Below are 18062 nucleotides of genomic sequence, written 5' to 3'. Positions count from 1 at the left end.
AGAACTTGTCCGGATATCTGCATAGTGAAGCATACAGACGGTGGAGATGCCCTTTAGTCAGCCGTCGCCTCAGAAGCGGATGTATCCACATTCATCTCCACCTCCTCGGTTTCACAATCACTGGGTAGGGCTCCCCAAAACGTTGGGCCAAAACCCAGTGGAAAATAACCCGCTCAGTTGTGTTGAAAGTAAGACTGTCTGACATGTTTGACACAATGCAGCAATACCAAAACACCAGCATGGACTCTAATGCAAAGATGGGAGGGTGGAACTTGTTGAGGGGCCATTTTGCAAGTCAGCGAGAAAGTTCAAGCCATACGCATGACATATGGATGCCATATGGATACATAGGTGCAAGGAAATTGCATCATCGTATTGCAAACGGATTACACACGGATGACCATATGGAGAACACTCATGCAACTCTCGGCTGAGAGACTAGGATCGATTTTTCATTCGTTAAGTGTGACCCTGGCCATATACTGCAATACTGATGGGCGCCACACACATTTCAATTGTGCCATTTGTACCTCTCTTAGCAATCTATCAGCTTCCTGTTATTGAGTGGTAGGGAAAGATGGGAGATGTGGCAAGGACTGTGGTGATTAAATGCTGCTGTCAGTGATTAAGAACTGCGTTTAAGAGGTTAACAGCAGAGACTGGTGGACAAGCTTAGAAGCAGAAGATAGATTTATAATATAATATAACTAGCCTCTGCCCATTATGGAGTGGACTCAGCCTTTAACCATCTCCAAAGTGCTTGACGAGTTCCATGATGTAATAGTACATCATGGAACAAGAAGGGGTTAAAGGACCCAGTCCTTAACCTATGAATGAGCACTTCAGATTGCCTAAACCTACTCAGGTTAAAATACTTTGATCATTAAAGGGGTTGCCCAAAAAATTTATACTGATGAGCTATACTAATATAAGCCGCTTCTAATAGGGGCAGAGAGTTTTTATAATGGCGTTACGTGCAGAGTACGTGCAGGATGAACATAGCATGGCTAGGTTCCTAATAAAATCTTACAATAAAGAATAGACTTGTACAGTTGGAATAAACATCGATAAACCTTAGAATATGAAAGAGATGGTAAATTAAAGCAGGACGTGTAAAAGTAATGCATTAAATAATGAAGATAATGTACATAATTGCTGTCTGCATTTTTTGTCTCTGTCTGCGTTTATGGTGACCTTAAAAGACTTCTAGACACATGGTGGTAGCTTACATGCAGCTAGAAATCCCATTTCAGATGCTGCCCTCAAAGAACACAGACTTCAGTAATTAAATTGTCACTAAGCAGTGAGAAGAACTCATACATTAGATTCATTAGCTGCCATTGCCACACACATTGCCTATATTGCTTAAATCAAGAGCTGAAGGACAACAATCTACTTGTGAATTTTAATCTAATTTCCCAATACCTGTTATGTCAGGACCAGGTTAGATAAGTTTACTTTTTTTTTTGTTTTGCTAACAGCTGTTTGACTTTTATTGAATTCGTCTAATTCACTAAATGTATTAATAAGTATATTATTCATAAATTAACACAAATTAACAGAGAAATAAATCACATTACTGATAGAAAACAATCATGACTCAAATAGCTGTTTTACCAACAAAAGTTCATGTTTAAACGAGTTGTCCAAAACTCGGACAACCCCTTCTCAATTGCTATATTCCCTCTTATAAAATTATAACAGCCTACATGTACCTCTATTGCTGGCACTGTTCCAGTGATCACGACACTAGGTCTCCCAGGGCTTACATAATGTTGTTGTGCCAAGTGAGCCGTGCAGTCATTCGGTGGCTTATACCCTCTCACTTCCTTTGATCATAGCTGACATTCAGAGAAAGGAACAGCAATGGTTCAACTTCTCACTTCTTCCAGGTGTCAGTTTTGTCCAAGTGAGAGTGAATAGGCTGCTGTTTGGCTACAGGGCTCACATGGCTTAACAAGGTCACGCAAGCCCCGGGAGTCCAAGAGCCGTCATCCCTGGAACAGCGTTGGCATTGCATCGGAGGTGTGAATAGGCTGATATTATTTTATAAGGGGCAATATAGCAATTGAGGAGGGATTGTCTGAGTAGTGGACAATCCCTTTAATCATGATAAAGTACTTTGTTGAAGGGTTATTTTCAAAAAGGTAAGAAATAGTGTATCAGTCGGATAATTGCTTTGGGCCAGAAATCTACAACCCTCATGTATACTGAGAACTGGGCTGTGGAAAACCAAGAAATGGGACTTGCAACTCTGTCCTGAATAGAGTACAGGTGTCAATGCACAAACCTCAACTCTGTTCATTGTCTATAGGACTTCTATAAAAAGCCAGCGCTGTACTGGGCAGTCTTATAGACAATTAATGGTGCTGAGGCTGTGCATGCACACATCCACTCCTTACAGGAAAGAGCTGTAGAGTCCTACTCTTGAGGTTCCAGAGCCCCAGTTACAGTATCCTGGGGATCCCCAGGTAAGATCTTTTAGATCTGCACATACTATTAGGAGAATAAAACTTTAACCAGAATAGAAGTAATTTTTGTAATAACTGAAAGGAAATTAAATTTATTTTCCACAGTTTGTATTTTTATTGGACTAAAGTTTGAGAAATAGCATAAAAAAAGAAAGAAAAGAACATTTGAAATGAATGACAACAAATCGTACATAGAGTTGTTTTAACATTTCATTTATACAATCACGTTGACTGTATTTATATTGTACATGTTTTTTCTTTGCAGAACTGCATTTTTTTTATGTTGATAACATCATAGTTTTTTTTGTTATATTGCAGATCATAGGTGTCTGATACTGGACTACGTCTCTAGCATTTTCCTTTTTCATTCATTTTTCATCTTGAGTAACTTTAATAGTAGGTTCTTCATATACAGTTGTGCTCAAAAGTTTACATACCCCGGCAGAATTTTTGCTTTTTTGGCCTTTTTTTCAGATAATATGAATGGGTGAAGCCATTTATTGTCAAACTACTGTGTTTTCTCTTTTTAACCCCTTTCTGACATTAGATGTACTGTCCAGTCGAGGTGGGGTGGGCCCGTATGCCCACCGACGGGATAGTACGTCATAGCGATTGGCCGCGCTCCCCCCGTGATGGGGGAGAGCGCGGCCGATCGTGGCCGGGTGTCAGCTGACTATCGCAGCTGACATCCAGCACTATGTGCCAGGAGCGGTCACGGACCGCCCCCGGCACATTAACCCCCGGCACACTGCGATCAAACATGATCGCAGCGTTCCGGCGGTATAGGGAAGCATCGCGCAGGGAGGGGGCTCCCTGCATGCTTCCCTGAGATCCTCGGAGCAACGCGATGAATAGCTGGTTTTTGGTCATTCTGCCTCACAAAGATCGGAATAAAAAGCGATCAAAAAATGTCACGTGCCCGAAAATGTTACCAATAAAAACGTCAACTCGTCCCACAAAAAACAAGACCTCACATGACTCTGGACCAAAATATGGAAAAATTATAGTTCTCAAAATGTGGTAACGCAAAAAATATTTTCAATAAAAAGCATCTTTTAGTGTGTGACGGCTGCCAATCATAAAAATCTGCTAGAAAACCCGCTATAAATAGTAAATCAAACCCCCTTTCATCATCCCCTTAGTTAGGGAAAAAATAAAAAAATTAAAAAAATGTATTTATTTCCATTTTCACATTAGGGTTAGGGCAAGGGTTAGGGTTAGGGTTGGGGCTAGGGTTAGGGCTAAATTTAGGGTTAGGGCTAAAGTTACGGTTAGGGTTTGGATTACATTTACGGTTGGGAATAGGGTTGGGATTAGGGTTAGGGGTGTGTCAGGGTTAGGGGTGTGGTTGGGTTACCATTGGGATTAGGTTTAGGGGTGTGTTTGGATTAGGGTTTCAGTTATAATTGGGGGTTTCCACTGTTTAGGCACATCAGGGGCTCTCCAAATGCGACATGGCGTCCGATCTCAATTCCAGCCAATTCTGCCTTGAAAAAGTAAAACCGTGTTCCTCCCCTTCCGCCCAAACAGGGGTTTACCCCAACATATGGGGTATCAGCGTACTCAGGCCACATTGGACAACAACTTTTGGGTCCAATTTCTCCTGTTACCCTTGGGAAAATACAAAACTAGGGGCTAAAAAATAATTTTTGTGGAAAAAAAAAGATTTTTTATTTTCATGGCTCTGCGTTATAAACTGTAGTAAAACACTTGGGGGTTCAAAGTTTTCACAACACATCTAGATAAGTTCCTTGGGGGGTCTAGTTTCCAATATGGGGTCACTTGTGGAGGGTTTCTACTGTTTAGGTACATTACGGGCTCTGCAAACGCAATGTGACGCCTGCAGAGCATTCCATCTAAGTCTGCATTCCAAATGGCACTCCTTCCCTTCAGACCTCTCCCGTGCGCCCAAACAGGGGTTTACCCCAACATATGGGGTATCAGCGTACTCAGGACAAATTGCACAACAACTTTTGGGGTCCAATTTCTCCTGTTACCCTTGGAAAAATACAAAACTGGGGGCTAAAAAATAATTTTTGTGGGAAAAAAAGAATTGTTATTTTCACGGCTCTGCGGTTATAAACTGTAGTAAAACACTTGGGGGTTCAAAGCTCTCACAACACATCTAGGTGAATTCCTTAGGGGGTCTACTTTCCAAAATGGTGTCACTTGTGGGGGGTTTCAATGTTTAGGCACATCAGTGGCTCTCCAAACGCAACATGGCGTCCCATCTCAATTCCAGACAATTTTACATTGAAAAGTCAAACGGCGCTCCTTCCCTTCCGAGCTCTCCCATGCGCCCAAACAGTGGTTTACACCCACATATGGAGTATCAGTGTACCTAGGACAAATTGTACAACAACTTTTGGGGTCCAATTTCTTCTCTTACCCTTGGAAAAATAAAAAATTGGGGGTGAAAAGATCATTTTTGTGAAAAAATATGATTTTTTATTTTTACGGCTCTGCATTATAAACTTCTGTGAATCACTTAATGGGTCAAAGTGCTCACCACACATCTAGATAAGTTCCTTAGGGGGTCTACTTTCCAAAATGGTGTCACTTGTGGGGGGTTTCAATGTTTAGGCTCTCCAAACGCAACAATTCCAGTCAATTTTGCATTGAAAAGTCAAATGGCGCTCCTTCGCTTCCGAGCTCAGCCATGCTCCCAAACAGTGGTTTACCCCCACATATTAGGTATCGGCGTACTCAAGACAAATTGTAAAACAATGTTTGGTGTCCATTTTCTCCTGTTACCCTTGGTAAAATAAAGCAAATTGGAGCTGAAGTAATTTTTTTGTGAAAAAAAGTTAAATGTTTATTTTTATTTAAACATTCCAAAAATTCCTGTGAAACACCTGAAGGGTTAATAAACTTCTTGAATGTGGTTTTGAGCACCTTGAGGGGTGCGATTTTTAGAATAGTGTCACACTTGGGTATTTTCTATCATATAGACCCCTCAAAATGACTTCAAATGAGATGTGGTCCCTAAAAAAAAATGGTGTTGTAAAAATGAGAAATTGCTGGTCAGCTTTTAACCCTTATAACTCCCTAACAAAAAAAAAACTTTGGTTCCAAAATTGTGCTGATGTAAAGTAGACAAGTGGGAAATGTTACTTATTAAGTATTTTGTGTGACATATCTCTGTGATTTGATTGCATAAAAATTCAAAGTTGGAAAATTGCGAAATGTTCAAAATTTTCGCCAAATTTCCATTTTTTTCACAAATAAACGCAGGTAATATCAAAGAAATTTTACTAATATCATGAAGTACAATATGTCACGAGAAAACATTGTCAGAATCACCGGGATCCATTGAAGCGTTCCAGAGTTATAACCTCATAAACATAGTAACATAGTAACATAGTTATTAAGGTTGAAGGAAGACTTTAAGTCCATCTAGTTCAACCCATAGCCTAACATGCCCTAACATGTTGATCCAGAGGAAGGCAAAAAAAAACCATGTGGTAAGAGTAAGCTCCACCATGGGGAAAAAAATTCCTTCCCGACCCCACATACGGCAATCAGACTAGTTCCCTGGATCAACGCCCTATCAAAGAATCTAATATATATACCCTGTAACATTATACTTTTCCAGGAAGGTATCCAGTCCCCTCTTAAATTTAAGTAATGACTCACTCATTACAACATCATACGGAAGAGAGTTCCATAGTCTCACTGCTCTTACAGTAAAGAATCCGCGTCTGTTATTATGCTTAAACCTTTTTTCCTCCAGACGTAGAGGATGCCCCCTTGTCCCTGTCACCGGTCTATGATTAAAAAGATCATCAGAAAGGTCTTTGTACTGTCCCCTCATATATTTATACATTAACATAAGATAACCCCTTAGCCTTCGTTTTTCCAAACTAAATAGCCCCAAGTGTAATAACCTATCTTGGTATTGCAGACCCCCCAGTCCTCTAATAACCTTGGTCGCTCTTCTCTGCACCCGCTCCAGTTCAGCTACGTCTTTCTTATACACCGGAGACCAGAACTGTGCACAGTATTCTAAAGGCCCCGTCTCACATAGCGAGATCGCTAGCGAGATCGCTGCTGAGTCACTAGTTTTGTGACGCAACAGTGACCTCAGTAGCGATCTCGCTATGTGTGACACGTACCAGCGACCCGGCCCCTGCTGTGAGATCGCTGGTCGTGTCGGAATGGCCTGGACCTTTTTTTGGTCGTTGAGGTCCCGCTGACATCGCTGAATCGGTGTGTGACACCTATCCAGCGATGTCTTCACTGGTAACCAGGGTAAACATCGGGTTACTAAGCGCAGGGCCGCGCTTAGTAACCTGATGTTTACCCTGGTTACCAGCGTAAATGTAAAAAAAAAGAAACACTACATACTCACCATCTGATGTCCATCAGGTCCCTTGCCGTCTGCTTCCTGCTCTGACTGAGTGCCGCCGTACAGTGAGAGCGCAGCACAGCAGTGACGTCACCGCTGCGCTCTGCTCTCACTGTACGGCGGCTCAGTCAGAGCAGGAAGCAGACGGCAAGGGACCTGATGGACACCGAAAGGCGAGTATGTACTGTTTGTTTTTTTTGGTAACCAGGGTAAACATCGGGTTACTAAGCGCGGCCCTACGCTTAGTAACCCGATGTTTACCCTGGTTACCTGGGTGCTGCAGGGGGACTTCGGCATCGTTGAAGACAGTTTCAACGATGCCGAAGTCGTTCCCCTGATCGTTGGTCGCTGGAGAGAGCGGTCTGTGTGACAGCTCCCCAGCGACCACACAACGACTTACCAACGATCACGGCCAGGTCGTATCGCTGGTCGTGATCGTTGGTAAATCGCTATGTGAGACGGGGCCTTAAGTGTGGTCGAACTAGTGACTTGTATAGAGTTAAAATTATGTTCTCCTCATGAGCATCTATTCCTCTTTTAATGCATCCCATTATTTATTTGCCTTTGTAGCAGCTGCCTGACACTGGCCACTGAATATGAGTTTGTCATCCACCCATACACCCAGGTCTTTTTCATTGACGGTTTTGCCCAGAGTTTTAGAATTAAGCACATAGTTATACATCTTATTACTTCTACCCAAGTGCATGACCTTACATTTATCCTCATTAAAGCTCATTTGCAATTTATCAGCCCAAGCTTCTAGTTTACATAAATCATCCTGTAATATAAAATTGTCCTCCTCTGTATTGATTACCCTGCAGAGTTTAGTGTCATCTGCAAATATTGAAATTCTACTCTGAATGCCCCCTACAAGGTCATTAATAAATATGTTAAAAAGAAGAGGGCCTAATACTGACCCCTGTGGCACCCCACTGCTAACCGCGACCCAGTCCGAATGTGCTCCATTAATAACCACCCTTTGTTTCCTATCCCTGAGCCAGCTCTCAATCCACTTACACATATTTTCCCCTATCCCCATTATTCTCATTTTATGTAACAACTTTTTGTGTGGCACCGTATCAAAAGCTTTTGAAAAGTCCATATACACTACATCCACTGGGCTCCCTTGGTCCAGTCCGGAACTTACCTCTTCATAGAAGCTGATCAAATTAGTCTGACATGAACGGTCCCTAGTAAACCCGTGCTGATACTGGGTCATGAGGTTATTCCTCTTCAGATACTCCAGTATAGCATCCCTTAGAATGCCATCCAGGATTTTACCCACAGTAGAGGTTAAACTTACTGGCCTATAATTTCTGAGTTCAGTTTTTGTCCCCTTTTTGAATATTGGCACCACATTTGCTATACGCCAGTCCTGTGGTACAGACCCTGTTATTATGGACTCTTTAAAGATTAAAAATAATGGTCTATCAATGACTGTACTTAATTCCTGCAGTACTCGGGGGTGTATCCCATCCGGGCCCGGAGATTTGTCAATTTTAGTGATTTTTAGACGCCGCCGTACTTCCTGCTGGGTTAAGCAGGTAACCTATAAAGGGACAGTTGTCAGAATTGTAAAAATTGGCCCGTCATTAACGTGCAAACCACCCTTGGGGGTAAAGGGGTTAAATCATAATGACAACCCAAAACATCCAGATTACCCATTTTTCTTCAAGTGCCTCCTTATTGTGCATCCTGAAACAGCCACACTGCTAGTTTTCAGAGATTCCAGTATTTCAGCTGATGTTATTTGTGGGTATTTCTATGCATCCTGAACAATTTTCCTGGCATTTGTTGCAGGTCACAGGTGAGGATTTTACCTTTAGTAGCCATTCAAACCTATTTGTGACAAATTCTGTGCACGTTATCTGGCCAAAATCACCAGGGTATGTAAACTTTTGATCAGGGTCATTTGAATGTTTTGGGTTGTCATTATGATTGAAAAAGAGAAAACACAGTAGTTTGACAATAAATGGCTTCACCCAACCACTAACCATGAGTGGAGAAAAAGTTTTGGAAAAAAAGGACAATAAAGCAAAAATTCTGCTGGGGTATGTAAACTTTTGAGCACAATGGTAATATTTTCTTCATCATAGTTTTTTCTCTTTCATGGTGGATGATACTCCTCTTTTTCACCCTCCATTTTTAAATGCTGTTCATGTTTGTAACTTAGGTACAGTGATGTCACCTCCTTTGGCTTATATAGTAGTGATAAGCGAATGTGCTCGGACAACGTCTTATCCAAGCACAGTCAGTTGTTATCCGAGTATCTTGGGTGTTGTTGGGTAATATGTTCGAGTCCCGATGGCTGCATAATGTCAATTCTTGCAGCATATTTCACCCATACTAATGGGAGGAAATGCATAGGAAAAGCATGGGAAAAATGTGGAAAATAAATGTATGTATTTTACGCAACTTTCTTCCTGCCAACACTTTAGGATATGCAGCAGAATTTGCTCCTGTAAATCCTGAACGTGTACACATAGCCTTAGTCTTTGTCCTGTGTCCCCCCCATTCAGTATAAGTATTTCATAGCGCCTTCTCCCACCCCAAATTCATTATGATGCTATCAGGTACTGAGCCTCCTCCGCCACCTCCCAATTCATTACAAGTCCCTGACAGCATCTTCTCCCACCTTTCAGTTCATTATAGAGTGTTCTATGCACCTTATCGCCACCTCTCCCACTTGACAATAAATTTTTAAGTCCCTGATAGCATCACAATGAATTGTGAGATGGGGAGGATGCTATCATGGGCTTAGCATACTCCTCCACCACCCAATTCATTTTAGATCCATATCTAACGTCCTCCACCTTCCCCTGTTTGTAAGTCCATTATAAGCCCCCCTTCCTCCCATCTCAATCCTCCACATCCCTCATTGTCCCCCCCGCATCCCATCATTGACCTCTCCGCACCTCCATCATTGCTTACTACACCACCCCCATCATTGCCTTCTCCCCACCTCAATCATTGCCCTCTCCACCATCTCAATCATTGCACTCCCCATCACCTCCATCATTGCCCTCTCCACATCCTCCATCATTACACCTTCTACAACCTACATCATTATTCTCCGCCTCCACCCCATCACCTCCATCATTGCCTTCTCCGCCACCACCTACATTATTGCCTTTTCCACCACCTCCATCATTGCCTTCTCTCCCACCACCCCCATGATTGCCCTTTCCACCACCTCTATCATTGATTTTTCCATCATACATGACGGCACCACGAGAGAGGGGATTCTGTTGTGAATTTGGTTTCTGGGCTCCCCTGGTGGTTTCTGGTGGTACTGCACTTGTGCTTCATCTCCTCTGTTCACCTGTTTCCATCAGGATGTGGGAGTTTTCTATTTAACCTTGCTCCTCAGTCATTTCTATGCCGGCCAGCAATGTTACCAGAGGCCTTTCTGTTGCATGTTCCTGCTCCTAGACTACTATCAGCTAAGTTGGACTTGTAGTCCTAAGTTTGTTTTGCATTTTTGTTCCAGTACTCTGTGATTGATTATTTCTGAGGCTGGAAGCTCTTGAGAGCTGAAATTGCCACTCTGGCGTCATGAGTTGATATTAGAGTCTTAAAGTAATTTCAGGATGGTGTTTTGAAAGGGGTTTTCAGCTGACTGTGAAGTTCCCTTTTCTGTCTTCCTACTATCTAGTAAGCGGACCTCAATTTGCTAAACCTATCTTCATACTTCGTATGTCAATTTCCTCTGAAATCACCGACAATATATGTGGGGGCTACTGTCTGCCTTTTGGGGAAAATTTCTCTAGAGGTAAGCCAGGTCTGTATTTTCCTCTGCTAGGGTCAGTCAGTTCTCCGGCTGGCGCTGGGCGTCAAGGGATAAAACGTAGGCACGCTACCCGGCCACTGTTAGTTGTGCGGTAGGTTTAGCTCACAGTCAGCTCTAGTTCCCATCTTCCAAGAGCTAGTCCTTTTTGTATGCTTTACTATGTTCTCTTGCCATTGAGAACCATGACAGTTTGGCCGGCCATGGGTTAAAATAATTGGCAGAAGAAAGGAGAGAAAAGAACTCTGCAGAGAATTTTTTATTTTTTTTTTCCCGGAGTTTGCTCATTAGTTGATTCACTTGCATCTCTGCTTACTGCAGCCTTCGTCTCTCTCTCCTTCTAATCCTTGAATGGTTCTGATTTCACCTGATTAATATGGATCCTCAGAGTTTAGCTACAGGATTGGATAATCTCGCTGTGAAGGTTCAAAGTTTACAGGATTTTGTTATTCATGCTCCTATATCTGAACCTAGAATTCCTTTACCTGAATTTTTCTCCGGGGATAGATCTCGCTTCCAGAATTTCAAACATAATTGTAAATTATTTTTGTCTCTGAGATCTCGCTCCGCTGGAGATCCTGCACAGCAGGTCAGGATTGTAATTTCCTTGCTCCGGGGCGACCCTCAGGACTGGGCATTTGCTTTGGCACCAGGGGATCCTGCGTTGCTCAATGTGGATGCGTTTTTCCTGGCTTTGGGGTTGCTTTATGAGGAACCTCATTTAGAGATTCAGGCTGAAAAAGCCTTAATGGCCCTGTCTCAAGGGCAAGATGAGGCTGAAATATACTGCCAAAAATTTCGTAAGTGGTCTGTGCTTACTCAGTGGAATGAGTGCGCCCTGGCGGCGAATTTCAGAGAGGGTCTCTCTGATGCCATTAAGGATGTTATGGTGGGGTTCCCTGTGCCTACAGGTCTGAATGAGTCCATGACAATGGCTATTCAGATTGATCGGCGTTTGCGGGAGCGCAAACCTGTGCACCATTTGGCGGTGTCTACTGAGAAGGCGCCAGAGATTATGCAATGTGATAGAATTCTGTCCAGAAGCGAACGACAGAATTTTAGGCGAAAAAATGGGTTATGCTTCTATTGTGGTGATTCAACTCATGTTATATCAGCATGCTCTAAACGTACTAAGAAGGTTGATAAGTCTGTTTCAATTGGCACTTTACAGTCTAAGTTTATTCTATCTGTGACCCTGATTTGCTCTTTATCGTCTATTACCGCGGACGCCTATGTCGACTCTGGCGCCGCTTTGAGTCTTATGGATTGGTCCTTTGCCAAACGCTGTGGGTTTGATTTAGAGCCTCTGGAAGTTCCTATACCTCTGAAGGGTATTGACTCCACGCCATTGGCTAGTAATAAACCACAATACTGGACACAAGTAAATATGCGTATTAATCCGGATCATCAGGAGATTATTCGCTTCCTTGTGTTGTATAATCTACATGATGTGTTGGTGCTTGGATTGCCATGGCTGCAATCTCATAACCCAGTCCTCGACTGGAAAGCAATGTCTGTGTTAAGCTGGGGATGTCAGGGGACTCATGGGGACGTACCTTTGGTTTCCATTTCGTCATCTATTCCCTCTGAGATTCCGGAATTTTTATCTGATTATCGTGACGTTTTTGAGGAGCCTAAAATTGGTTCACTACCTCCGCACAGAGAGTGCGATTGTACTATAGATCTGATTCCGGGCAGTAAGTTTCCAAAGGGTCGTTTATTTAATCTATCTGTGCCTGAACATGCTGCTATGCGGGAATATATTAAGGAGTCCTTGGAAAAGGGACATATTCGTCCTTCGTCATCTCCCTTAGGAGCCGGTTTTTTCTTTGTATCTAAAAAAGATGGCTCTTTGAGGCCGTGTATTGATTATCGGCTTTTCAATAAAATCACGGTTAAATATCAGTATCCTTTGCCACTGCTTACTGATTTGTTTGCTCGAATAAAGGGGGCCAAGTGGTTCTCTAAGATTGATCTTCGTGGGGCGTATAATTTAGTGCGAATTAAGCAGGGGGATGAGTGGAAAACCGCATTTAATACGCCTGAGGGCCATTTTGAGTATTTAGTAATGCCTTTTGGTCTTTCAAATGCCCCTTCAGTCTTTCAGTCCTTTATGCATGACATTTTCCGTGAATATTTGGATAAATTTTTGATTGTGTATCTGGATGATATTTTGATTTTTTCGGATGACTGGGACTCTCATGTCCAACAGGTCAGGAGGGTTTTTCAGGTTTTGCGCTCTAATTCCTTGTGTGTAAAGGGTTCTAAGTGCGTTTTTGGGGTTCAAAAGATTTCGTTTTTGGGGTACATTTTTTCCCCCTCTTCCATTGAGATGGACCCTGTCAAGGTTCAGGCTATTTGTGATTGGACGCAACCCTCTTCTCTTAAGAGCCTACAGAAGTTTTTGGGCTTTGCTAATTTTTACCGTCGATTTATAACTGGTTTTTCTGATGTCGCTAAACCGTTGACTGATTTGACTAAGAAGGGTGCTGATGTTGCTGAGTGGTCCCCTGCTGCTGTGGAGGCCTTTCGGGAGCTTAAGCGCCGCTTTTCTTCCGCCCCTGTATTGCGTCAGCCTGATGTTACTCTTCCTTTTCAGGTTGAGGTCGACGCTTCAGAAATCGGAGCTGGGGCGGTTTTGTCGCAGAAAAGTTCCGACTGCTCCGTGATGAGACCTTGTGCGTTCTTTTCTCGTAAGTTTTCGCCCGCTGAGCGAAATTATGATATTGGTAATCGGGAGCTCTTGGCTATGAAGTGGGCTTTTGAGGAGTGGCGTCATTGGCTTGAGGGGGCTAGACATCAGGTGGTGGTATTGACCGACCACAAGAATTTGATTTATCTTGAGTCCGCCAGGCGCCTGAATCCTAGACAGGCGCGCTGGTCGTTATTTTTCTCTCGGTTTAATTTTGTGGTTTCTTACCTACCGGGTTCTAAAAATGTGAAGGCGGATGCCCTTTCTAGGAGTTTTGAGCCTGATTCCCCTGGTAATTCTGAACCTACAGGTATCCTTAAGGATGGAGTGATATTATCTGCTGTTTCCCCAGATTTGCGACGGGTCTTGCAGGAGTTTCAGGCGGATAGACCTGATCGTTGCCCGCCTGGTAGATTGTTTGTTCCTGATGATTGGACCAGTAGAGTCATCTCGGAGGTCCATTCTTCTGCGTTAGCAGGTCATCCTGGAATCTTTGGTACCAGGGATTTGGTGGCTAGGTCCTTCTGGTGGCCTTCCCTGTCGCGAGATGTGCGAGGTTTTGTGCAGTCTTGTGATGTTTGTGCTCAGGCCAAGCCTTGTTGTTCTCGGGCTAGTGGATTGTTGTTATCCTTGCCTATTCCGAAGAGGCCTTGGACTCACATCTCCATGGATTTTATTTCTGATCTCCCTGTTTCTCAGAAGATGTCTGTCATCTGGGTGGTGTGTGACCGTTTCTCTAAGATGGTCCATTTGGTTCCCTTGCCTAAATTGCCTTCCTCATCCAAGCTGGTTCCTCTGTTTTTTCAAAATGTGGTGCGCTTGCATGGTATTCCGGAGAATATCGTTTCTGACAGGGGAACCCAATTCGTGTCTAGATTTTGGCGAGCGTTCTGTGCTAGGATGGGCATTGATTTGTCTTTTTCGTCTGCTTTCCACCCTCAGACTAATGGCCAGACCGAGCGAACTAATCAGACCTTGGAGACTTATTTGAGGTGTTTTGTGTCTGCGGATCAGGATGATTGGGTTGCCTTTTTGCCCTTGGCGGAGTTTGCCCTCAATAATCGGGCTAGTTCTGCCACCTTGGTTTCTCCTTTCTTCTGTAATTCGGGGTTTCATCCTCGTTTCTCTTCCGGTCAGGTGGAGTCTTCGGATTGTCCTGGAGTGGATGCTGTGGTGGAGAGGTTGCATCAGATTTGGGGGCATGTGGTGGACAATTTGAAGTTGTCCCAGGAGAAGACTCAGCATTTTGCCAACCGCCGTCGTCGTGTTGGTCCTCGTCTTTGTGTTGGGGACTTGGTGTGGTTATCTTCTCGTTTTGTCCCTATGAAGGTTTCTTCTCCTAAGTTTAAGCCTCGGTTCATCGGCCCGTACAAGATATTGGAGATTCTTAACCCTGTGTCCTTTCGTTTGGACCTCCCTGCATCTTTTTCTATTCATAATGTCTTCCATCGGTCATTGTTGCGCAGGTATGAGGTACCGGTTGTGCCTTCCGTTGAGCCTCCTGCTCCGGTGTTGGTTGAGGGTGAGTTGGAGTACGTTGTCGAGAAGATCTTGGACTCCCGTGTTTCCAGACGGAGACTTCAGTATCTGGTCAAGTGGAAGGGCTACGGTCAGGAGGATAACTCTTGGGTGACAGCCTCTGATGTTCATGCCTCCGATTTGGTCCGTGCCTTTCATAGGGCTCATCCTGATCGCCCTGGTGGTTCTGGTGAGGGTTCGGTGCCCCCTCCTTGAGGGGGGGGTACTGTTGTGAATTTGGTTTCTGGGCTCCCCCGGTGGTTTCTGGTGGTACTGCACTTGTGCTTCATCTCCTCTGTTCACCTGTTTCCATCAGGATGTGGGAGTTTTCTATTTAACCTTGCTCCTCAGTCATTTCTATGCCGGCCAGCAATGTTACCAGAGGCCTTTCTGTTGCATGTTCCTGCTCCTAGACTACTATCAGCTAAGTTGGACTTGTAGTCCTAAGTTTGTTTTGCATTTTTGTTCCAGTACTCTGTGATTGATTATTTCTGAGGCTGGAAGCTCTTGTGAGCTGAAATTGCCACTCTGGTGTCATGAGTTGATATTAGAGTCTTAAAGTAATTTCAGGATGGTGTTTTGAAAGGGGTTTTCAGCTGACTGTGAAGTTCCCTTTTCTGTCTTCCTACTATCTAGTAAGCGGACCTCAATTTGCTAAACCTATCTTCATACTTCGTATGTCAATTTCCTCTGAAATCACCGACAATATATGTGGGGGCTACTGTCTGCCTTTTGGGGAAAATTTCTCTAGAGGTAAGCCAGGTCTGTATTTTCCTCTGCTAGGGTCAGTCAGTTCTCCGGCTGGCGCTGGGCGTCTAGGGATAAAACGTAGGCACGCTACCCGGCCACTGTTAGTTGTGCGGTAGGTTTAGCTCACAGTCAGCTCTAGTTCCCATCTTCCAAGAGCTAGTCCTTTTTGTATGCTTTACTATGTTCTCTTGCCATTGAGAACCATGACAGGATTCGCCCATCAAGGACAGGAAACCTTCAAGATAAAAGGGGCGGCTTCTCTCTTCACATCAGTTGGTTTCCTGTCCTTGACGGGGAACCCTCAAGATAGAAGACTTCTGATGAAGACAGAAGAGGATGCCTGGGCCTGGGTCGGGTGGATTTGGGCAGGTGCTAGTCTGCTGCACCCGTCACCAGGTACCGGTAGTCGCCTCGGGGGCCATGTATATCCATGCCCCCCTGAGCGAAGCATGGCCACGACCCATGAGGCGAACTCCCGGGTGAAGATAGGGCCTCGGAGGCCATGGCAGTGTATCCTCCCTGATGCTGCAGAACCTGTCATTTTTAAGTCCTCGGAGGTCACAGTCTTTGTACCCTCCCTGTTGACCCATAGTGGCCATGCAGCCTGTGAAGCACATCGGTGCCCGGGCAAGATAGACTCCTTGGAGGTACTAATGCCCTCCCTGTTGAGCACATGGTGCAGTCACCCCCAACCCCCCTCCCCCCACAGCTTGGATGATATGTGGGGTACCTGCAGACAGCGTGGTGTTTCCTTCAGAGGAATGGATGGAGGTGGCGGTATTGCGGGGGTCATGGCACTGGTGAGTACTTGTGGAGCAGGCGCCGCAGTCACATTCCTGGTTCTCCATGTGGGGGACCAAAAACCTCTTTGGCCGGTGCTGTATACCGCGCGGGCAGAAGAAGGAAGCGCAAACATGCGCCCAGCACCTGTCAGCACACGGAACCTTAGTGTGTGCAAAGGGGGACAGAAAGCATCAGCGCGCACCGGAAGTAGCGGCCAGGTACACGCTTAGATGCGGTGACCAGCGGAGGCAGGATCAACCAGGTGATCAGTGAATTAGAGCGCACACCGGATGTGGTTGCCGGGTGCGCGTTCAGGTATGCGGTCTGGAGAGAGCGCGCACCGGAGGTGGTTGCCAGGTGCGCGCTCAGGTATGATTTCATTGCGCAAGCATTGTGCTGGGCGGCCTGCAGAGGCAGGTGATTAATTGCATCTATGAGCACCGGAAGTGGTGCAGGCACGATCAGCCAGGTAATCAATCATGACAGGTGCCAACATACACCTGATTACTGAAGCGACCAGTAAAGGCAGGATCAACCAGGTGATCCATTAAAAAAAAAAAAAAAAAATGGGGGAAGTGAGTCTATTTAAACGAACCAGAAGTGCTGCCCTGTGTCACTAAACCAGGCCAGGTTTGATTGTGACTGCTCTTGTTACGTGGTAGTGTGTAAGATGGAGAGCTTTTCACCAGAACATTTAATGCCACAGCAAGAGGTGCAGGAGAGGCGGTCTCGCTCAAGTGAGAAGAGCCAGATCCGCCATGGCAGCAGCAGAAGCCGCTCGGACAGCGTACGGACGGATCGCCATGTCAAGGAGGGGTCCCTAGTCTCCTTGGGAGACACGGAAAGAACCAGCCAACCTCCGGATCCGGTACCTGTACTTTGAAAGCGTCCGAGTGGTGAGTGAACTTCGAGAAAGTCCAGCACGCTAATGTCTGTTCTTTTCTCTTCTCTTAGCTCCGTCTCTCCCCTCTTTTCTTACATACATTGGGGGGTGGAGTATAGGAGGTCCCCAAGAAGTGTAAATCAAAGGCTAAAAACAAGGAATGTCCATTATGCAAAAAAGCGTTAAAACCATCCTGGAATAAAAATCTGTGTCAGGATTGCATTAACAAGACAGTAGCGGAGGAAACACCGTCCTTTACAGAGAGTCTAAGATCACTGATCCAATCAGAGGTCTGTAGGTCTGTAAAAGCATTGCAGACAGCCGACACAGATACCAGATCTAGGGACAGATCCAGCCCCTCAGTAGCATCCCAAAGAGATTCCTCGGAGTCAGAGGGGGACTCAGATACAGCTCGCTGCTCAGATAGTAGCTCAGATGAGGAAGACACATTTCCAGTGGAGGCTACGGATAAGCTTATTAAAGCTGTTCGCTCTACCATGGGGCTGGTAGATGAGAAGGCAAAGAAGACAGCCCAAGAACTTATGTTCAGTGGTCTGCAAAAGAGAAAACGGAGGTCATTCCCTATTAATGAACAGCTACAAGAACTAATTAAAAGGGAATGGCAAAAACCGGAGAAAAGGTCCCAGATAACCACCTCCCTAAAAAGGAGATATCCTTTTGAAGAGGAGGCATCCTCATCTTGGGATAGAGTTCCGAAGATTGATGTGGCAATTTCAAAAGTTGCCAGGAAATCCTCCCTGCCATTCGAGGATCTAGGTTCTCTAAAAGTACCTCTAGATAGAAAAGTGGACGGTTCCCTGAAAACAGCA

This window comes from Ranitomeya variabilis, chromosome 2, assembly GCF_051348905.1.
Source record: "Ranitomeya variabilis isolate aRanVar5 chromosome 2, aRanVar5.hap1, whole genome shotgun sequence".
Classification (NCBI taxonomy): domain Eukaryota; kingdom Metazoa; phylum Chordata; class Amphibia; order Anura; family Dendrobatidae; genus Ranitomeya; species Ranitomeya variabilis.
The sequence above is the reverse complement of the archived record's forward strand: the minus strand, read 5'-3'. Positions refer to the sequence as shown.